Source organism: Dromiciops gliroides, chromosome 2 (genome assembly GCF_019393635.1).
Source record: "Dromiciops gliroides isolate mDroGli1 chromosome 2, mDroGli1.pri, whole genome shotgun sequence".
In the NCBI taxonomy this organism is placed as follows: domain Eukaryota; kingdom Metazoa; phylum Chordata; class Mammalia; order Microbiotheria; family Microbiotheriidae; genus Dromiciops; species Dromiciops gliroides.
This window is the reverse complement of record NC_057862.1, coordinates 694,700,078-694,723,708: the sequence shown is the minus strand read 5'-3', so window position 1 is coordinate 694,723,708 and position 23,631 is coordinate 694,700,078.

Below are 23,631 nucleotides of genomic sequence, written 5' to 3'. Positions count from 1 at the left end.
CCCTTCCCTTCTTTCCTTTCTTCTCTCCTCTTTCTTCCCTTCTCTTTTCTTTCCTTCCCTCCACTTCTCCTCTCTTCTCTTCTTTTCTCTTCATCAATTCAAGAATCCATCATTTACCCAAAAAATAACCAAATCCTTCAAAACACACCTGGATTTGAATCAAGTATTACAACTGGAGGCATCACTAGCTGGCTGTATGACCTTAGGCAAGGGATTGTCCCTCTCTGGGATGCATCTTCCTTATCTTCCCAATGAAGAAATGAGCCTGGGTTTCTACAAAAGTCTCTGGAGGGTCGCCATTTTGAAACAGGACTTGGGAAGCCAGTGCCTCCACCCAGTCCCAAACAGGTTCTACAGATGACATGCAGTGGGATCCTATTGATGTTCTTAACTACTGACTTCTCATTTTCTCTAAAATGGTGGCAAATTTCAAGTTTATCTGGGCATGCCTGACCCTGTGCTAAGCTGCAGGAATGAAATGACCTCCATTCAATGGAGTTCTGAATGCTGAGGGGGCAGGGGAGGAGAATGGCCTAGGAGCCAGAAAATATGGATTCTAGGCCACTTTTGCCACTGGATACCTGCCCAGGGGCCTTCAGTTACCCTCTCCCAGAGCCCCAGTGTTGTTCCTCTGTAAAATAAGTTGGCTTTGATGGAGACCCCAAGTTTCCTCCCAACACCGACATTCTCTGTCCTAAGGTCGCTCCCTTGTTCTAAACTCTCTTCCTGCTCTGACATTCTCTGTTCTAAAAATTCTCCCAGCTCAGACATGTTAGGATTCTCCAACTAGAGCTTCTCCATCGAGGATGGCCACATTGAAATGTTTTCTTTCCTGTGGCCTTTCAGCTCATACCCAGGGTCTGGGAAGGCTTTGTGAGCCCCAGGAAGACCAGGGAGAAGGTGTTGGCCTTCAGGAATGAGCCCCATTGGGCTTCCTCTATTGTACCTCCCATGATTTCTAATGGACCATCAAGTCTGAAAGGCCTCACTCGGACCCCTCCCCAGATCAACTATCTTTCATCTTCCTGGATGCTCAGGCCCCTCTCACTACAGTCTGGCTGAGATTGCATCCCAAGCTGTGGTTGGCAAGAGAAGTTCCTGGTGGTTTTGTCTCCTGGTTTCAATTTAGGTCTGGCTCTCCTCTAATCACTGGCGGGGAGTGCATTTCCTAATAATTCCTGCCTAACCAGTATCTCCTTGAACACATTTCCGATGTTTCTGGCTTGGAAGCCCTGCCCCCAGGGTGGCAGGAGAGACACTCAGAGCCTTCATTATGAGCTGCCTTTGGAAGCCACAAATAAAAACCAAACACCAATTAATTCCCTCCGAGGATTTAGCAGCAGAAGCTGCCACCTTGGCCCTCGTCAGCCCTATGAGACCTGAGCTTGTCCCAGCAGAAGCGGGGGCTCCAGCAGCATCCGGAGCACCAGCAGCATCCGGACAGGGTCTGAGGCTTTCTTAATCACTTCCTCTGACAAGCGAAGGGCTTATTTATAGCAACTGAAGGCTCCCAATTTGATGCTAGTAATAGCAATAAAAATCAAGGTACAGGAAACATAGCAGAGATTTCATTGGTCTGAGTCTTGTAGAGCTGCCCAGAGGACTGAGATGTTCAGGGACATCCCCGGGTCATACAGCCAGCGTGGAACAGCATTTGTAATGACATTGATGACAATAAATAATGACAACAGTGACAGGGCAAAGCATTTTCACCTCAGCACAGCCTGTGAGGAAACTGAGGCTCAGCTCGACAGCTCACAAAGCATTCCTTTCACAACAAACCCAAGAAAGAAGGACATTCCCATTAGGCAGAGGGGGAAACTGAGGCCAGAGAAACAAATTTTCTGGCCCTGGGTCACATGGATATTAACCATTTGGACTAGAACTGGACCCCCCAGGTTTGCTCATTCTAAGACCAACGGATGGTCCTTCCCCTGAGGCACACTGCCTCCCCCATCTGGGACATGGGAACTGTCCACCACACCCTGGCATAGCCATAGGCTTTCCATCCCAGCTGTGTGACCCCTTTTCCTAAGCTCAGGAGATGGGCAGCCCAGGGACAGCAGTGACCCCTGAATTCTGCTGGCCTGGGTTTTTCCACGGCCCAAACACTCCAGCCCCCTTCCTACCCCCGTCTGGCCATAAGGCTTAATTTGATCCATGCGGAAGCTATTGCTTGGCCTTGTCTCGCTTAATTTAATTGTGCCTCCAGAGGCTGCTTTCCACTCAAAGCAATCTGGTCTGCTCCTTTTTGGGTCAATGTTTCTCTTGACAGAAACTTCATCTAAATTACTATTGACATGAGGCCAGAGAGTAGCTTACTTACCTTGAGTCTGAAATCTTGGAATGTCAGAGCTGGGAGGGGCCTTAGACCAGAGAATGTCAGAGGCAGAGAAGTTGGTGTAATAGCAAACAGAGATTGTCAGAAGTGGGAGGGGGTTTAGAACATAGGATATCAGAGGTAGAAGGGAGCTTAGAACATAAGCTGGCAGAGGTGGGAGCTTAGGACATAGGATGTCAGGGGTAGGAGGGAGCTTAGAACATAGGATGTCAAGGAGCAGCTAGGTGGTGCAGAGGATAAAGCACTGGCTCTGGATTCAGGAGGACCTGAGTTCAAATCCGGCCTCAGACACTTGATACTTACTAGCTGTCTGACTCTGGACAAGTCACTTAACCCCCAGTGCCCTGAAAAAAAAAAAGAACATAGGATGTCAGGGGTAGGAGGGAGCTTAGAACATAGGATGTCAGAGGTGGGAAGGAGCTTAGAACATAAGCTGGCAGAGGTGGGAGCTAAGAGCATAGGATGTCAGAGGTGGGAGGGAGCTTAGAACATTGGGTGTCATGGGTGGGAAAGAGCTTAGAACATAAAATCTCACAGGTGGGAAAGAGCCTAGAAAATAGGAAGTCAGAAGTGAGAGGGAGCCTAGAACACATGCCAAGTTACAGCTGAGAGGAACCTTAGAACTAGTAAATTCTGAGCTTAGGGGGTCTTAAGAACAGAGAATGTCAGAGCTGGGTGGTTCTTTGGAACAGAAATGGCTAAGCTAGAAGGGACTTCTGGAACACAGAGATAAGGTCTTGTTAAGGGTTAAAATTCTAGCTAAACTGTCTAAAATATCTAATGAGTGGTCGCCAATAAATTATAAGCTTTAGCAAGAGTTAGACTTTTAAGCATTTATTAAGGAGAATAAGAATTTGGTAAAGAGAGAGAAAAAGGCCTAAATTCCTAGCTATTAAAGGGAGAGCACATTTCTAGCTCCGCTCTCCACCAGAGTCCAAAGGGAAGAGCCCGAGACTCAGCGCCAGTCTCTTCCTTCCTCCTCCCACTAGTCTGCGTCACTTCCTCCCCGCCAAAGAAAAGACTCCTGGTCTTGCCCTCAAAGACCTTCGCTTCATGGGCAGAACTCTTCTACAGTAAGTATCCAGCAGGTGGCGTTATTCCAATCGTTACAGTCTCAAAACTGGGTAGAATGCTAAAACACAGAGCATGGAATGTCAGCAATAGAAGGAATTTAGACAGAATTGAGGCCAGCTTCCTTAGAGTAGCAGGGTGTTTTGATGGGAAGTGGACTTTCAGTGAGGAGGCTTACAGCATGCTATTTTTATTTCCTCAAGAGTCTGCTCCCCTGAGACATGGTATTCTATATAATTTAGAAGTATAAAAGCATTGCAAGGGAAATGCTTAACCTACTTAAGAGGGTACAGTGATGTCAAATGGAATTATTTCTAGATGTAGGCTGCTGATGAGACAAATGGAACAGAGGATTCAGAGCTGGAGAGGACCTCGAAGGTGCCCCCCCCAAAGTATCCCAGAAAAATCTTTGCTTGATGACCAGAAACAAGGGGGCACTGCCCCATCCAGTGGCAGCTTCTTTCTGGAGCATCCTTCTAACCATTAGGATGACCTTGCCTGGGTTGACCTTGTGGCAAAGTCCCCAGCAGGACATCACTCCAGACCCTAACCATGCATCCAAATAGCCTCTCACCTCCAGGCTGAACACCCAAGTTCTTTACAATGATCCCGATACTGAGGTCCTTCAGGTCTTAGACTCTGGACTCTGTCCCACTTGTTCATGAACGTCTTTCCTAAAACCTGGTGCCCAGATCTGAGCATGGCACCTCAGGTGTGAGGTGGCCAGGGCAGAAAACAGGCAAGAGCATTCCTTTTCCCAAGAAGCCATGTCTTTCCTGATAATCCTATGATCAGAGTAGCTAATTTAGCAGCCATACTTTTAATGCATATTGAGCTTGCTGTTCACTAAAACCCTCAGATCATCTTCAGCTATACCCTTCCCTTCTTATAAATGGGAAGATGGGATTTGAGCACAAATACAAGACTTGTTATATGTGCCTGTTAAAGATCACCCACTCCAACCCTGTCATCTTACAAATGAGGAAACTGAGGCCCCTAGAGAGGAAAAGCCCATGTGGGGGTCACACAGGGCACGCAGAATTCAAACCCTGGTCATCTGGCCTCATCTTCAGGCCTCTTTCCCTGGGGTATCCTGCCAGCTGGAGTCATCCCACTTCACAAAAGTAGTCTCATTTCTTTCACCCTTCCCTGGATGAAGGTAGAGGAGAAAAATCCTTTGGGGACTGTGAAGTTCCTGCCTCTCCCCACTCCTCCTTCCTCTACCCCCATCTTTAGTCACTGAAGCCTACTCGCCATCCCCACCCCCGGCCCTCTTCTTCATGACCATTGGCCATGCCATTCTTCATGCCCTCCAAGCCCTCCATAGTCACTGCCATCCTTGCCTGTTGCTGGGATGCTGGCCTCTTCCTCCAGGTAGCCTGCCAACCTCCCTAATCCCCCAGAGCTCAACGCAAGCTCTCCATCCGCAGCACACATGTTGCTTTGTGCCTATGTCTACACACTGCCGGACCAAGAGCTTTCTGTGTGCAACCAATCCACGTGAAAAGTACTTAGCTACAGCCAAAGCACCACATTCCTGGGAGCACAAAACCATCAGACCCTGAGAGAAATAACGTAGTGGAGCTCAGAGTCGTCCTTGTGTTCCCATGCTCATGACGGTTTCATTTCCTTACTTAACTGTGCTCTAGCAGCATCTCCCCATTTGCCTTAGAAGGAAGGGCCCACTACCTTTGTCCCTCTGCCCCAGCCCCTAAGACAGCGCCTCACCAATAGTGGACCTGGCACCCCTGCTGGAATTGAATGGAAGGGCTGGACAGTTCCTTATTTGAGCAAGACCTAACATTTCTGTAAGACCTACTCTTTCTCAAAGGGCTTCCCTTACCAAAATACGTTCTGTGGTATGAAATTCCCATTTTATACTTGTGAAAACTGAGGGGCTACTTGGTTCTTACTCCGAGGCCAGCATATTTTCCTGATGTGGTGCTAGGAAGCCTAGGATTCCAGTCCTGTATCAGCAACCCACCCACGGTGTGCTCGAAGGAGCGGCTCGATCTATTTGAGCCCCAATTTCTGAACCTTGAAGATGGGGAGACCCATGCCCATATTCCTCCTGCACAGTCTGTTGTGAAAAATGCATCAGCCCATGGGGGCAAAGCTTTTTTTTTTTTTTTTTGCAAACCTTTAACTCTTCAGCTATGCCAGAGATTATCCTTCGCGCCTCCTTCCTCGCCTCTTCCTTCCCCTCCCCTCCCCTCCCATTACACAATTTCCTTCTGTCTGCTGGAACTTTGGTAAGGGCCCTTGAAGTTTCTAGAAAGACTGAGCCTTCAGAAGCAGATGAAAGGAGGAAGCTGGGAAATAACAGCCCTTGATTAGAGCAGCTGATCCCTAGGCAGCCTTCCCTACCTGACAAGGGTCATTCTGCCCCCTCCCTTTAAAAAGAAAAGAAAAGAAAGACCTCCTTTGAGTCTTGCCTGTTGTCCATTTCCCTGATCTTGCCTACCCGCCGCTGAAATTCCTGAAAGAATGGACTAGTCTGAACAAAGGTACACAAAACACAGTGGTCATGGGATCTGAGTGGACCCCAGGTCTCCAGCTGAGCCCCTGGGGCTCAGAAGGGTTATCTGATTTGCTTAAGGTCACCCAGCTAGTGACTAGCAGAGAAAGGATAAAGTCCTGCCTCCTCTCTTTCCTAGTCAGAGCCTCAGCCAAAAACCTCCTTTGTGAAATTTTCCCTGATCGCCCCCTCCCCCCAGGGCCCGGCCCCAATCTGGAAGTGATCTCCCCGTCATCTGATCTCAGAGAATGCGCGTTCTTGGCCCGCATTTATCACGGTCTGATCTGCGCTCCTGTCAGCTGCGGATGGGGCATCATCCTGGCTGGTTGGGATGCTCACCGGCATTGGGTTGGCCATCTGCACCCTCCCCGCTTCAAGGAAAGCTGAGTAAGGTTTGACGGCCCATCGGGACACAGCGATCTCTTCTGCCCGCTCCTTCAGGACCGGACTCGCCTATTTGTTATCGCAGGTGACTCTCCAGAGATCCTTTGACTGCACAGTGCCGCAGAATTCTATTTGAAGGCAAAGGACTCGTGTTGAAATCCTGCCACAGCTTTCCACTGCCTGGGTGACCTTGAGCAGGTCACCTCACCCCCACTCCCACTCCCACTCCCACTCCCACTCCCACTCCCACCCTGCCTCTGCTTTCTGTAGGACTTGAAGATTTTCTCTGGTTGAGAATATTCCCTCCTATGTCCATACCCCAGAATAAGTCTCCCCCTGCATCTGTGGTTGAAAGCTAAAACACTGGATGGCCTGGGATGGCGACCAGAGGGTTGGGCGTAGAGTCAGCAAAACTTAGGTTCAAATCCTGCCTCTGACACTTACTAACTAGTATGGCCCTGGCAAAGTCACTTGATTTCTCTGCCTATTTCCTCATCTGTAAAATGGGGGTAGTGAGACCGAGAACACTCACTTTGTAGCATTCTCGTAGGACTAGAATGGAATAAATGGCTTTGCAAAGCTCGTGCTTCCTACACAGGCCCAATATTCCCATGGTTGCTTTTGCTATGAGAGCTTTGGGGACCACGGAGATTGTCCAGGACCACAGCTCCAGGTTCTAGATGAGAAAATCAAGGCCCAGGGAGGGCGACTTGCCCACAATCACACAGCTAGTAAGTGGCAAAGTTGGGGTCACTGGATGTTAGACTCGGAGAAGCCAAATCCCTCTTTTGCAGCTGAGGAAAAGGGGTTTATGAAGATCGTCAGAGGACCAGGAATCTAAAGTTGACAGGAAGCTTTGAGGTAAATTTTTCCAATGTCCTTATTCAACAAAGAAGGAAACTGAGGCCCAAGAAGGTAAATGACCTGCCTAAAGTCACACAAATGGTAAGGGGCAGAATGAGGACATGGGATCATAGAAGACACTGGAAGTCATCCAGTCTGACCCCCTAGTTTAGTCATTGAGGAAACTGAGACTGAAAATAAATTACTTACCCAAGGTCACACGATTAGCACCTAAGGCACAGTGTGAATCCGGGTCTTCCTAATTCTGAGTCCCATGCTCCACTCATATCACCTCATTCCCTTTCTTGAGATTTGGACCCAAGTTGCTGATTTCCCTGTCCCCACTGCAGCGTGTTCCCTTCCTAAGGCCAGTCAGTCGGTCAGTCAGTCAATCAATAAGCATTGATTAAACACCTACTGTTTGTCAGGCTCTTGGCTGAGCACTAGAGATACAAAGAAAGGTAAAAGACAGTTCCATTTCTCAGGGAGCTCAGAGTCTGTCTAACAGGGAAGATGACACATAAAGGACTAAATAATAGGAAATAACCAGCAGAGAGAAGGCTTCAGCAATAAGGTCACATGAGGGATTTGAACCCAGGTCCCAACTCCACATGCTGGGATAAGCCACAATACCATACTGTTGGACTGTAATCACCCTTTAATGTGTTGTGATGTGCTTCAGGTTGGGAATATCCAGCTCATTTCCCCCCTTTCCTCCTCTGGGAGAAGCAGCATGCCTGAGCGATGAGACAACCCCCCAACAGGTAGATCAAACGGGCTGGGAGGGTGGGGGCCGTGAGCAGAGGCCGAGGTGGCCCAGGAACTGGGCTCCCAGCCTGACGCTGTCATGGCGTAATTAGCCGCAGGCTGGGGGGCAGCTTCTCCCACCTTCCTAACCAGGGGGCCAGGGAGGCCCCGCCAGGCTGAGGGGCCTGCCCGGCTGGGACCAGTGGAACAGGGGAGGAGGAAAACAGAGGCCCCCTGACATCTGCAATTGAACTTTCTGGAAGACAGATGCAAAGTTTAAACATCTTAACAAAAAGCAGGCGGCGGGCCTTTCTCTGGGCCAGGGTGAGAACGCCAGTGTTCGGGCACCTCGTGGTGTATTTGATGAGCGACTAAGAGGCTGACAAGCTAACACTTCACTTCCTTCCAATTAGGAGGCTTGAACATCAAAGCGAGGCCCGCTCTGCCGGGGCTTACTTGAATGAATTAGAGAAGAGAATGAGGCCAGCAGCCGTCTCCTGGGCTCCCCCCCTTCACAGCTCAGCCCTCCGCGGGCTTTAATAAGATGTTGGAGGTCAGGGGGTTCAGGTCTCTGACTGTGAGCATCAGGAAGCTGTGCGAGTGCTTCAATATGTGTGGGGTTGGGGATGCCACGGCCTCCGAACATCCCCAAGCCCACTTTCCCCTCCGTCGGAGCCAGCTCATGGAAAGGCAAAGCAAGGCCTGGCCCCGTTGTCGAGTTAGGAGGCTCTGAGCTTGGCCCATGAAGCTCAATGCTCCCACAAGGTGGGCCGACTCTCCTAGGGCTTCCGGGGGAGCTTCATCATGGAGGGAGAGACAGGCTTTAAGCTCTCCTCTGCCAGAGCACCTTCCCAGAGCTCAGAAAGATGCCAAGGGTGGCGTGGAATGAGGGTCTGATCCTGTTTAGGTTTTTAGTTTGTATGGAAACACAGAATTTTAGAGGTAGTGGTCACCAACCTAGCTCTGGAAAAGTGTCTTGTACAACCACCACCCCCCCCGCCCCAACAGGAGGTCGCTACCTTACTGAGCCCAGATTTGGGGAGGACAGGAATCCCACCTTCCCAAGGTGGCCTACTCCATTTGGGGGCATCTCAAAAGGTCAGGGAATCCAGATCTACCCCATGCAGGTCCACCCCTACCCCCACCCCACCCCACAGCATTCCTACTTCTGCCCTTCAAGGCTGTTTGGAACAAATCTAACCCCTCTCCCATGAGCAGGTATTCAAATGCTTGAAGATAGTTTCTCCCCACAACACCAAACTTATTGAACATTTTCAGACCTGTAAAATGGACCATAATGGATTGAGGAAGTATCTGAACAAAACACAGGGCCCATCAACCCAAACCAGGATGCTGCTTCTGTGTCAGGGAACCCAGACAACAGCTCAGTAAAGCCTAAGGACCCCTACGGACTTAAATGCAAAAAATAAAATATAATATGTGTGTGTAGCATAACAAAGGAAACTAATTATATTGAAATAGAGTGACAATTTTTTTAAACCAAGTTCAAAGAGGCTGGGTTAAGAGCTCCTGCCCTAAAAGATCTGTGCAAAAATCTTTAGTAAAAGAATCTTTACTAAAAAAGAAAAAAGAAGGGAAAATGGATAGTAATTTAAATGGGGTAAAAAAAACCCTACAGAAATACTTTTGAAATAAATAAGGCCACTTTATTGAGTGACAATAAAGATAGATAACAGCTATTTGCCATTGGATTGGTCAGAAGAAGACAAATGTGGCTTACCCCCAGACGGAACCAAAAGCACGGACAGCACCCATGTGACCTCCGCCAATAATACATCAATAAAGAGGCATCAAACACAGTTTGTAGAAATAGAGGGATGTATGGTGGCAATTCAGAACCAGGTCATTGCCACCAGAAATTACACCAGGGTTATACAATAAGGAAGCTGGACTTGTAATAAGTGTAGATCATGGAAAGAAATAGTAGAAACCACCTCTGCAAAATATCACTACAGGTTGTAAAAATTTCACACTTGTTGAATGACTAGGAAGTCATGACCCAGAGGCTAGAATCAGAGGCTCTCTATTTGTCATGGACTGACAGATGACAAACTCCATACTGCAAATATAGACTTCAAAAGTTTTTGGAGAACTCAGCCAATAAACCATACTGGACCTTGACTCATTATCATAAACTGAACTATTGTCCAAAATCACTAAAATATAACACCAATCTGTAAATGTTTTAAAATGTATTAATAGTTGTGATCATCTTAAATACTTATAGTCTTCAAAATACATGGAATGAAAAGTTTAAAAATATAGAGACCTCGCAAAGGACATCAACATCCTGTGGGATCTGAATGAAGTGTGTATTGTCCTTTCTGTTACTGCACTTGTATCAGGGATGATTTTGGCAAGCCTACGGAGGATGAGTTCACATCGGAATGTGTTTATATCAATACAAAAAACAGTCATTTTATCTACACATGCAGTGATCTGTAAGACATTCAATGAAAAGAATGAAGATGACAAGTGACTTCTCTCAGGAAGGTTTCTATCTGATCCCCACTGAAAATGATGAAAAGGAGGTAATAATAATAATAAGGAAGAAGAAGAAGAAGAAGAAGAAGAAGAAGAAGAAGAAGAAGAAGAAGAAGAAGAAGAAGGAGAAAGAAGAACTTGCCAAGTATAACTGTAAGAAATACACTTCTAGGTGGAGTATAAGGAATGGCCAAGATCCAAGGCAAAATCAAAAGGCTCCATGTGGGGGACATTCATAGGAATTCAACCAAAATGTCTGAGTCACAGGGATTGGTTTACGTAGCATGGAGCCTGGCATGCACCTTTACCATAACATATAGAGAAGCAGAGAGTTAGTGTTGGCAATTCAGCTTGAGAGCATCACCCTCCAAAGTTGTCCTCCCGCTGTCTTTCAGGCTTGAAGGTGGAATATTCAATGTGGTTTTTACCACTCTCGGGGGTCTGAGGCTAACACTGTGTGTGGCTACGCCATGGCTCATGAGCCCACCCCAGTGTTCTTCTCATAAAAAATCAGGCCATAGACTTAATTCTCTTTGAACAAAGACATTAGCTAAGGTAGTATAGTTAGTTAGTCAATAAACATTAATTAATTACCTCCTATTTGCCAGACACCGTGATAATCACTGGAGATATGAAAAGAGGTGAAAAACAGGACCCACCCTGGAGAAGCTCACGATCTAATGAAGGAGGCAACAAGGAAACAAGTTATATTTAGTAGGATGAATTGTCATTGTTGTTTGTCCTTCATTCTCAAAGAGATCACAGTGATGTCATGACTTACACTGAACTGGATTTAAATACAGGGTCACCAACCTCACTCTCTCCTCCAGAGCCATCTGGGTCCAGTGGCGAGATATAGATCAGGATGACCAGAGATGGCCCCAGATGTTTAAGGCAACTGGGGTTAGTTTGTCCAAGGTCACGCAGGTAGTGAGTAGCTGAAGTGAGATTTGAACTCTGGTCCTCCCAACTTCAGGGCCAGTGCTCTGCTGTGCCACCTAGCTGACCTATTAAAATGAATAAGAAATGGGGACAGCTAGGTGGCGCAGTGGATAAAGCACTGGCCCTGGATTCCAGAGGACCTGAGTTCAAATCTGACCTCAGACACTTGACACTTACTCGCTGTGTGACCTTGGGCAAGTCAGTGAAGAAAAGAGGTCTGTACATGGTGTATTATGGGGAACACAAGAAGGCTACAAACAACAGAGAGATAACTCACGACTCTACTGGAAGCCCTGGCTCTTTGTAGAGTTCACACCGATCTCTCCTTAGGTCTAGCACTTTGCTAAAGGGGCCATTCAGGATAAGCCACTTTCATGAGTTCAGAGCCAGTACTTTCTGTCATGAGGGGTCACATCCCTTGAAACTGCCTCTGTCCATGGGTGACTGTCTCTACTTCTGGCTGGACAAACTTTCTGCTACTGTTGCAGTACAGATACAGGTCAATAAGAAAAAATTTCCAAAAGTCTCCTCTTTCCACTGCCCTGGGAGAGATTCCCTCTTAGAAGCCTGGTTTTCCTTCACTTTTAATTCCAATTCCCAAACTGGGAAATTTCAAACTTGGAATCTTCTAGCCTAGAATGGATGAAAAGCAAACTACTTTGTTGGGTTTGTAAATAAGGGAAAAGAGTATGACTGATTCAGTGAATCACAAGATGTTTCCTGTACATGTCAGTTCCATTTCATCTAATGACCAAAGGCCCATACTCTTTTCAAATTGACTTAGGACATATTTACACATTGTGGGGAGGCTGCAGGAAAACTCAATAATAACAATTCTTTTATGATTACTTTCTGAGGAGGTTGAGTGAAGATTGAGTCTATGATTGAGTAAATGAGATGTTTGCATTTGTAAAGGTATCAGGGTAAAGGGCATCTTGTTTACACATTAAAACGTTATGCTGTCCTTTTACTGATTATATTAATTGAGATGAGTAGTAGAGCCTACCTCCTCCCTTTCACATATCGTCCTCATGATCCTGCTACTGGAATCGTCCCAAAGATAGGTGTATGTCAACTCTAGGCTCTCTGTCAGCTTTACAGAAGACGAGCTAACATCCTAATACTTTTATTCCATTACCATAAGGAATCACTGTATCCACCCATATAATCACTCCCTTACATGAAACATAAAAGGAAAATATAGTAAGGGTCTTGTCCCTGCCCTGTTTCTAACAGACCTTCATTGAGTACAAGATGTGAAGAATAGGGATAATAATTTGAACAAGAAGAGGGGAGCAGACTAGGTTCCCTTTAGAAAATCATCATTCTTTCTCAACAACTGCAAACTTCTCACCGATACAAAAGCCTGTTTTTAAGCAACAAGATTCTTCTGGTGTTATAGTGAGTCTGGGAATTCTATTTTTCTAAATCCTGGAAGTTAAGGATGACACAGAGAGTGATATAGAGGTGCATGGTGGTCATAAGCAGGCTGTAAGACAAGGAGGGATCATCTTGAAGTGATTGAAATCATCTACAGTGTATACAAAAGGACATTGCACCTACTTCCCACCCCTACCCCTAGACTGGAATTGACTCACTTACTCTACCCACATCTATTCTGGAAGATTAGGCCAGTTCTCCCAGAGAAGACCTCCATATGCCCCACACAACTCACTTTCAGCATCATGGGGGAAATACACATCTACATCTACATTTATAGTTCCCGAGCCCCCAAAGTGTATTTCCCATTTACACAATTCAGTCGCAATGTGCCATTAACTCTTTAACATCGAACATTTACTAAACAAGAAATCAAAAGCAAGAACAATCATAATATCACTTTACTAAATATAAGGGGAAAGCAGGAATAATTAAAACAGGCTATACATAAACCCAGCTCACATTGTCCTCCTCAATGCCTATAGTGTACAAAGAGAGGAGGAGGGGAGGAGTGGGTACAAATCTATAGAAACCTACTTACTCTAAGGTTGCTTCATAATTCTGCTCCCTTGGCTAGGTGCTGAGGCAGCATAACACACTTTCTTTTTTTGGGGGGGGGGCGCAGGCCATGGGGGTTAAGTGACTTGCCCAGGGTCACACAGCTAGTGTCAAGTGTCTGAGGTTGGATTTGAACTCAGTTCCTCCTGAATCCTGGGCCAGTGCTTTATCCACTGGGTCACCTAGCTGCCCCTAGCATAACACAATTTCCAAAAACAGCAGTTTTCTTTAATCCTATGATATGTAAAACTATTCAAATGGATTCTCTACAGGCTTTGTGTAACTTCCACCACTTGAGCCATAGAGGGCGGTAAAGAGCAACCTGAACAAGCCTTTGAGAAGTTTCCTCTCAAATTGTAAATGATACTAGAGATTGAGGCACCCTTTGCAACTTTTTCCAATCAGCTTCCAACATCATAGTTGTCCTCCAATCAGATCAGCTCCCCAACATCAACAGCAGTTTACCTCTCCGATATACTCCACCTCTATCAGCTTATCAGCTCCACCCACTTCTGAGTTTTGTCTTCTATCAGCAGCTTTTCTTCTCATCTTTGAGTTTTCTCCATTGGCCAAGTTGGATAAGTTGGATAAGCTGTGGCTTATCATCTGATCTGGTTTCTAAGCTTCAAAATCAGAACATCTTCATAGTGACAAATAGCTAACTTATATTGAGAGACTTGAAACCTACATTTCTATTAGCTATGACACTAAAAGTTATTATTCAATAACCCAATAGTTTCAAAATAGTTCTTTAATTCAGAGTTTCTCAACAATAAACTTCTAAGTATTAAAACAGTCTAGGTAAATTAGCTGTTGAAAAAAATATGTTACAGTCATCTTTTTACTTCAAAAAAAAGTCTGGTCTTCTAAGAACTTCTCTCAGGGACATTTTCAGGTCCTCAAAATTGTGTTTTTCCTTAAGATGTTCTTCTCAGTTTTTCTCACACTGATAGCCTTTTTGTCCCTTTTTAATAAATAAAATGTCCATGTAAGAAATGGACAGTATCCTATACATATGCAATCCTCTTTTTTGTTCTTTATATATTGAAATATTTGTTGATTATTACATTTATACTATTTAAATGTATAAGTAGGCAAAGGAAAGGCAGATCATTCATGTAGTAACTCTGAGAAGTAGGTGCTATTATGAATTTTATACATGAGAAAGCTGAGGCAAATAGAGGTTAAATGGCTTTCCTAGGTTATACAGCTAGTACGTATCTGAAGTCAGATTCGAACTTAAATCTTCCTGACTCCATTTGGCCACCTAGCTGCCTCATATCATGTATAATTATGCCTCACATTATCTATTAATAAATTCTTATTGATTGATTGACTCCTCTCTGCATTTTCATGGCATTGCTCTCTTGGTGTTCCTCCTGCTTTGCTAACTCATCACTTACTTCCATGCCCCATTACTGTGGGTGTTTGTCCATGACCTTCTTCTTCCTCTATACTCTATCAGTAACCTCGTCAGTTCCAATTTCTTTATCTTCTCTCTACAGATGACTCCCAGAGCTAAACATCTCTCTACTGAGATTCAGTTTCATATGACTGATTTCCTGGTAGTCATTTCCAGCTGAACATCCAGGAAATAACTCAAAGTCACATGTCCAAAATTTACCTCACTACCTTCTCCCTTCTCTCTTTCCAACTTCCCTGTTTCTGTCAAAGAGTGGCATCCTTCCAGTCTCTCAGGTTCATGTCCTCAACATTTCTTGATTCCTTCTTTTCCCTTACCCCAATATTCCCAGGTAATTACCCAATTTTGTTGGTTCTACCTCTATCACAGCTCTTACATCCAAGCCCTTTTCTGCTCACATAGCCATCACCTTAGTTCAAACTCTCATCAGCACTCCCCTAGATTTGCAACAACCTCCTAACTGGTCTCCCACGTCCGTCAAGTGTCTCACAACCTCAGTCCACCTCACACCCTTCCAGCAAAGTGACTTTCCTTAAGCACAGATGGGACCATTTGAGTCTCCAGCTCAACCAACTTCAGTAGCTCCCTGGTGCCTCTGGAACCATAGCCTGCTCTGTTTCGTTCATAAAGCCCTTCACAACCTGGCCCCGATCCATCTTTCCAGTTGCATTCTATATTCCTCCTCTTCCCAAATTAGGCAATCCAGACAAACTGATTCTGGCTAATCCTCACACAGGATCATCATCTCCCTTCTCCATGCCTTGGTACTGGTTGGCCCCTATACCTGCAATTCACTTTCTCCTCACCTTTGCCCCAAAGGGGAAGCTAGGTGGCAAAGTGGATAGAACACTGACCATGAAGTCTGGAGGAACTGAGTTAAAATCTGATCTCAGATATTTCCTAGCTGTGTGACCTTGGGCAAGTCACTTAACCCCAATTGCCTTAAACATCCAGGGCCATCTTCAGTCATCCTGATGTATATCTTGCCCTGGACCCATATAGCTCGAGGAGACCAGTAATGTTGGTGACTCTGCACAGCCCTCCCTCACTTAAATCCAATTCCCTGAAAGTCATGACATCATCCTGATGTTATGGTCCTCTTTGAGAATGAAGGACAAACAACAATATCTGCCCAAAGTATCCCTCCTTTCCTTTAAGACAGATTTTAAGCACTATATTCATGAAGCCTTTCTTGATTCCCCCAACAGCAAGTGTCCTTTATCCCTAAAAAAAAACTTGTATTTAACTACTTTGTATTTCTTGATATTTATTCTTTTTATATTTATTCAGCATTTAACAGACATGTACTTGTATTTTCCATTGATGCCTTAAGCTATTTGAAGATAGAAATTGTTTCTTTCATTCATTGTATTTGTATGATCAGAATTCAACACAATGCCTAGAACACAGCGGGTGCTTAATAAATGCTTGTTGATTGTTGAGTGAGTGAAGGCAAATAGAACCTGTCTAATACCTCTTCCATGTGACAGCCTTTCAAAGATGATCAGCCCGCCTCACTCCCCTCCCCACCTCCATGTTTTCTTTTCCATACCCAACATCACCAGCTCCTTCACTCTCTACTAGGGACTCCAGGTGCTTCTCTCTCCTAGATGGGCCCCTCTATACAGCCTCCAGCTTCGTGATGTCCTCCACACCCCATGGTGCCCAGGAATAAGCACAGTCCTTCAGCCACGGCCTTAGAAGGACTTGGAAGGACTGCTACTTCTCAGGTAACTTCTGTATGGACTGTCAGTCTAATGGAAGTTAGCCAACTCCATACACTTTCACAGGCTGGTCCCACACCAGGACCCCTCTTCCTCCTTACCTCTGCCTCCTAGCTTTCTCCAAGTCCCTACTAAAATCCTACCTTCCGGGGGTGTCTAGGTGGCACAGTGGATAAAGCATTGGCCCTGGATTCAGGAGTTCCTGAGTTCAAATCTGGCCTTAGACACTTGAAACTTACTGGCTGTGTGACCCTGGGCAAGTCACTTAACCCCCATTGCCCCGCGCACACACACACAAAAAAAAATCCTACCTTCTGTGGGAAGTTTTTCCCACTCCCCCTTAAGGCTAGTGCCTTCCCTCTGGGGCTTAACTCCAACTTACCCTGTCTACACACCTTTTTGCTTGTTCTCTCTCCCCTTAGACAATGAGCAACCTGAGAGCAAGGACTGTGTTCTGCCTTTCTTTTAATCCCTAGCACTTAACACAGTGCCTGTCACACAGTGGGTGTTTAATAAATATTCATTGACTTGACTATACTGCCCCCCCCCATGTAGCTCAAGATCCCAATAGCTTTTTTTCTCTTTTTCCCCCTCAGGGCAACAGGGTTTAAGTGACTTGCCCAACATGACACAGCTAGTAAGTGTCAAGTGTCTGAGACCAAATTTGAACTCAGGTCCTCCTGAATCCAGAGCTGGTGCTTTATCCAACTGTACCACCTAGCTGTCCACCCAATAGCTTTTTTAATGGCCAGTTTATCACCCTGATGACTCATACGGAATTTTCAGCCACTAAAATCTTCTGATCTTTTTATTTTTGTTTTGTTTTGTTTTGTTTTGTTTTGTTTTGTTTTGTTTTGTTTTAGTGAGGCAATTGGGATTAAGTGACTTGCCCAGGGTCACACAGCTAGTAAGTGTTAAGTGTCTGAAGTCGGATTTGAACTCAGATACTCCTGACTCCAGGGCTGGTGCTCTATCCACTGCGCCACCTAGCTGCCCCTCTTCTGATCTTTTTAAATACAAACTGCCCTGTAGTCATTGCTCCCCCCATCTTGTATGTGTGAAATCAATTTCTTGAACCCAAGCATAAAAATAAAATGGGATGAAGTGCTAGGCCTGGAGTCAAGAGCCCAACTTCAGACATTCGAAAGAGGTGTGACCCTGGACAGGTCAATTAACTTTGTTAAGCCTCACTTTCCTCAACTATAAAACAACAGTTTTAAATACGATGACATTTGACATCCACCCTGCCCAACATCTCTGTTCCTTGGTTCATTCATTCATTCATTCATTCATTCATTCATTCATTCATTCATCATCCCAGACTCAAATGCAGTCAGTCAGGAGTTTCGTTTGCAGCCTTGGGAGAGGGGGAACAACACAGGTAGTTTCCTTTTCTGAATCTGGCTCTTTTCCAAGATCAGGGCTGCAGCTCCAAACACAAGGACACCTGTGAGCTTCTCGTTGGGGAACATTTTATACAGCTTCAAAATCATGTGCTTTTTGTGGAGATGCATCATCCACACCCACCCCCATCCCCATCCCTGCACCCACCGAAAATGTTGCTGGGTCGTCCATTATATGGAGTCAAAACATTGATCTTATTGATTTTCCTGGGAAGGAAAAACCATCTAAACGAGATATAGTCGCAAGAATGACGCACACACAGGTCGGGGAGCTGCCTCCATCCGATGTTCCTACTTCTTCCCAGAGGTCAGCGATGTGTGGTTGCTCTTCCATCTCACTTAAGACACTTGCTACCTGGGACATCTCGGAACCTCTATATCAGCCTCAGTTTCTTCATCGATGAAATAGGGATAATAGCACCACCTAACACACAAGGGTTTGTGGGAGGAACCAATGAGATAACATGGGAAACATTTTGCAGATTTTAAAGCATCATATGTGTTAGCTATTCATGATTACTGCTGCTGCAGCAGCTACTACCTGTGTGACATAGAGAAAATCCCTTAACCTCTCTGAACCTCATCTTTTTGTCTATAAAATCAGAGGTTATACCACATGCTTTCCCCAAGGTCTCTTTCAGTTCTGAGCCCCCTGACCTGTTGGCATCTATCATCCTCTTGAGACAAGGATAAATCTTGCTGCTGTTTTCTTTGAGGACCCCCAGGAAGCAGGTACAGATGTCAAGCTCTGGGAATAGTGAAGGGAGTCTCAGACTTAGAATCATGACACACAGGGGCAGCTAGGTGGCACAGTGGATAAAGCATGGGGCCTGGATTCAGGAGGACCCGAGTTCAAATCTGGACTCAATCACTTGACACTTACTAGCTGTGTGACCCTGGGCAAGTCACTTAACGCTCATTGCCCTGCCAAAAAAAAAAGAAGAAGAAGAAGAATCACTCAGCTATATCATTTGCTGTCTGTGTCACCCTAAGCAGGTCATTTAACTGCTCTTGGTCTCAGTGTGTTCATCAGATACATTGGAATGATAATCCTCTTATTACCTACCTCACAGGAATGTTTGCGGGATCATCCCTGGAAAGCAGGAGGCCATCTAATCCAGCCCCCTCCTTTTACAGAGAAGGAAACTGAGGCCCAGAGGGGGTAAGTGATTCATCGAAGTCACCCAGTAAGTAGCAAAGTTGGGGCTTGATTTTAGCATATCCTTCCACTGGTCCAAACCGTCACAAAGGTCAAGTGAGATTTCATATAAAAGGACTTTTTAAGACTTCAAAGAGAGTAATGGTCAAAGGGCTGGTCAGGAAGTGAGGAAGACCTGGGGTCAAGCCTTGTCTCTGACACTAACCATGTGGCCCCGAGCAAGTCACCTAATCGTTCAGTTCCCTCACCAATTTGCTAAGACTAAAGAATGAAAGAAGCTACTGACCTGCATTGCTAAGGGGATTTTGATTCCTCAACAGGTTCCTTTACCAAGGAAATCACAGGTCTGCTCCCTATCCCACTAGTTTACAAAGTATTCTTTTCCCAACAACCTAAGGAGATTTGTGGTGTCAATGCCATCATTCCCATTTTACAGCTGTGGCAACCGAGGGCCAGGGAGAAATGATTTATTCAAGACACCACACAACTGGAAATACTAACAATGGTTCATGATGATGAGATAGATACCCACCCAACTCACATTCACAGGTTGAGTACACTAGGGAGCCGATAGCCATAGCAAGTTAACAAAATGATAGCCCACAAAGAGAATGTACTTTTAGGTTCTGCTGACACAACCATTTAGGTGGGACTTTTGGGAATTCCAGCATCCACACCATAGGATCAGCAGAAGTCTCAGCTCTAGGACCAGACATCTCCACCCATTTCCCAAGCCCCATCTCTGTTTAAGGACCAAAGAGACTATTGACTCACTTTTCTGAGTCTCCCAACTCTAGTCTGAATCAGGACTCTGTTCCTCTGGGTTTCCACCATGGGCTTTTGCTACAAAACAGCCCTGGAAATGGAAGCATCCTCTCCCCCCACCTTTTCTGAACTCTCCAAGTGGCCCAAGGAAAAAGGATTCCTTTTTTCCCATGGCCTGACTCCTGAGTTGGCTGGCTTGCTTCTTTTTAAAGGTTATGATTGGAGCAGCTGAAACCCAGCTTCATCTAATGGCTAAGTCATTGCAATTCCATCAAGATGATTGGGAAACTTCTTTACACCTGGTTGTAGGATGGTAGGGAAACTCCTTAATTTAATGAGCCTGATCTACCTCCTTTAACTTTGCATAGGTTTTTTTTTTAAGTTTAAAAAAGCATTGTGCTTGCTAGGACCCAGTGAGGCAAATGGGCCAACTCATATTATCCTTATTTTAAAGATTAGGAAATATATGCTCATAGATGGGAGCATAATAGCAGTAATAGAAAGTCCAGAGATGAGGTAGGGAGTCCAGTCACATGAGAAAAAATAGCTGAGACATCAGAACTGGGGAGAACATTTACATATAAATATACTATGTCATAACCAGGTTGGGAGGATCTTAGAAGAGAAAAAGAACGTATCCGAGTCGGGAGAGACCTTGGGACACAGAAGAAGGAGGAATGTTTGGGGGAGGGGTGAATTTCCTACAGCCAAGTGTGATGTTCCCTCTGCTACAGGAAACATTTCATTGATGGATATTAAGTTCACAACATTCTCAGGATTTCGGTGATCTTTTCTCATTTCTCAGCTGTGACCCCTGTGTCAGAACATCATGCTTTACAAGAGAATATTGGGCTTCTTGGCTAAGAAAAGGGTGGGGTGTACTTTGGAGACTTTTCTGTGGGTGTTTCTACACTTCCTCCTTCAATGCCTTGATGTCTGACTCTTTAGCAGGCATATCCTTCAGAAGAATTCTGGGCAGCAACGAAGTCTGTTTCTTAAGGTAGTCCCAACATATTAATAGAGTGATGCCTACTTGGAAGAAGACAGTCCCCATTAAAGTACCCCAGGGATCTGTGAATGAATGAATGAATGAATGAATGAATGAATGAATGAATGAATGAATGAATGAGTGAGTGAATGAAGCATTTATGAAATGCTTGGTGAAATGAAAAGCATTGTGCTAAGTTCTGAAAGGACAAGCAGAAAAGTAAAACAACCCCAACTCTCAAGGAATCACATTCTAATGGAGCAGGAAAAAAATATGGAAGGCTCCAGCTGCAGGTGAGATGAGAAGGTTCCATGTTCATTGGGGCAGAGCAGCAAAGCACATAGTCTTGCCTCTTCTTAAATGCTCTTTCAACTGATAAAATCTTAATGATTCTGATGTTGAACCATTGACAGTATCAAGCAGTTTGGCAACAAGAATTCTTCTGGATCTTCTGTCCCTATGTCTGTAGCACCTGCTGGGCCATTTCCTTTAAGGAAAGAACAAGGAGAAATAAGAGAGTAAAATCAGATTCATTCTTTCCCCACAAACTCACCCCTCCCTGAAACATTCCTCCTTCTTCTGTGTCCCAAGGTCTCTCCCAACTCGGATATGTTCTTTTTCTCTTCTAAGATCCTCCCAACCTGGTTATGACATGGTATATTTATATGTAAATGTTCTCCCCAGTTCTGATGTTCTCAGCTATTTTTTCTCATGTGACTGGACTCCCTACCTCATCTCTGCCTTGTTTCCCACCCTACATTCTCTCCAAAGCTTCTCCAGTTGAGCCACAAGCTCAGAGAAAATTCCCAGGGATGCTTGCAGCCTCCTAAGCTCAGGTCAGCAGGGTAAGTGCCTCATGTTGTCAGATGCTGTTGACAGAAACACGCCAGCCATGTAAGAGTCCTTACATCAGCTCTTGGCCCCTGGTGCCTTCCAAGGAAGTGGAGGGGGGAGAGGGGAGGCCATCATGTTTCTCTTTCATTGTCATTGCCTTCCCGGTTCTGCTCACGTCCCAAGGTGCCTTGCAATTATAGGCAAGTAAATATTTTAATTGGCTGTTTTTGAGATATTTGAGCCCCCAAGTCTTCATAAAAAAGGCAATGAAGGGAATGTGGTAGGTGAAGGAGGGTGGTGAACAGACAGCTGGTGAGGATGAGGACGGCTCAGGCCTTTGATGACCGGGATCAATAATGAGTAACACATTTCCACAGCTTTCTCTCTTACTCACATAAAACTGGAGGAATGTTCAGGGAAACCTTAATGAGGCAAGGAGAGGAAAAAGCCAATGAGCAGGTGGGGAATCCCATGTGGCAGGCTGCCTTGTGCTCCCATTAGTGACGTCTCACATTGTCACTGGGATTTAAGGTTGATGAAGCTCTTTCCTCTTTCCCACCCTCCAGAGAGATGGAGGGTGTTATTCCAAGCATGAGTATTCCCATTTTACAGATGAGTGAGCTGAGGTTATGTGCTAGCTCCTTGGAGGGGGCAGGGACCATTTGCAGATTCACAAAGGGAGACTTTGGGGGCATCTAATCCGAGCCATCACTGAACAAGAATCTCCATGTAACCCCCTGATGCACGGTTATCCAGTCTTTGCTCCCAGACCTGCGGCCTCCTTGGGCAGCCCTCCATGGGACAGCACAACTGGCCCTTTTATGACTCCCTGCCCCCTTCCTCCTGGTTCTTCCCTCAGGAGACCAAAGAAAACAAGCCTAATCTCTCCTCCCCATGACAGCTCCTAAAATACTCACAAACATCCTCCCTGAATCTTTTCTTCAGGCCAATCAGCCCCAGTTTCTTCAACTGATACTCCAGGGTAGGAACTCAAAGCCTAAACAACGAATTTACTCCAGGACAATCTCCTTATAGAGCTTCGATATAGCTTGTGTCTAAGATGTCCGTAGAAGGCCTCCCCAGATCCCCTACAAGCACTCAAGGTAAGAATGTGGGTATTGGGTATAGGACAGACTTTACATTTTCACAGAGAAAAGGGAAAAGATGCATGCAAAGGGCTCCCAGCAGCAATTAAGCAAATACATAAATCACCTATGGCCATTGAAAGATCTTCCTAAGCAAACAGAAAGCAATACCCCACTCAAATATCTCACAAACCCTCTCACTTCACTCCCATGGGTCGTCCTATCTGAGGCTGCTGAATATACCATATCTCTTCCCATAGACTTGAGCCATCCAAATCACTCGTGTAAGAGTGGGGGGTGGCAAGGTCCCCAAGATCCAGATGCTTTCCGTGGCTGCTCCAGCCCTAGAGGCCATGGGGACAAAGGCTCCTGTCCCCATAAAGCAGGGAGCCTCCCCAGCTCTTGTTCTAAGGGCAAGTCTCAGCACCTTTGACTATGGAGGCACCGAGGAGACAATGTTCGAGGGCAGCTTTGCCCAAGAAACCTGCCCTCTCCTCACTTTGCACCTGAGGAAATGAGGCTCAGAGAGGCTGCAAGATAAACCTAAGGTCACACACAGTCAGTCAGTGAGCTTTGATCTTCCTTTTCTGTCCCAATGGCCTTTTCAAATCTCCAATATAGCACTTCCCATGCTTAGATTGTAATGGTCACGCCAGGGAGTGTCTAGAGAAGGCTGAGGCAGAGAACAGCAAAGAGATTATGAACTTCCACAAGAAGAGGAGAAAGGCAACAAGGAACTGGATCAACTTGTGATCAATCTGCCGGTGATCCTGGTCATCACCTTCCCGCCTGGGAACTGGAGCAGGCAAGAAAGAGCTGATTATCAAGGAAGAGAGAGGGGAGCCCATTGCCATGGAGCAATCATTCAGCCCACAAGCAATTATTAAGCAGCTACTCTGTC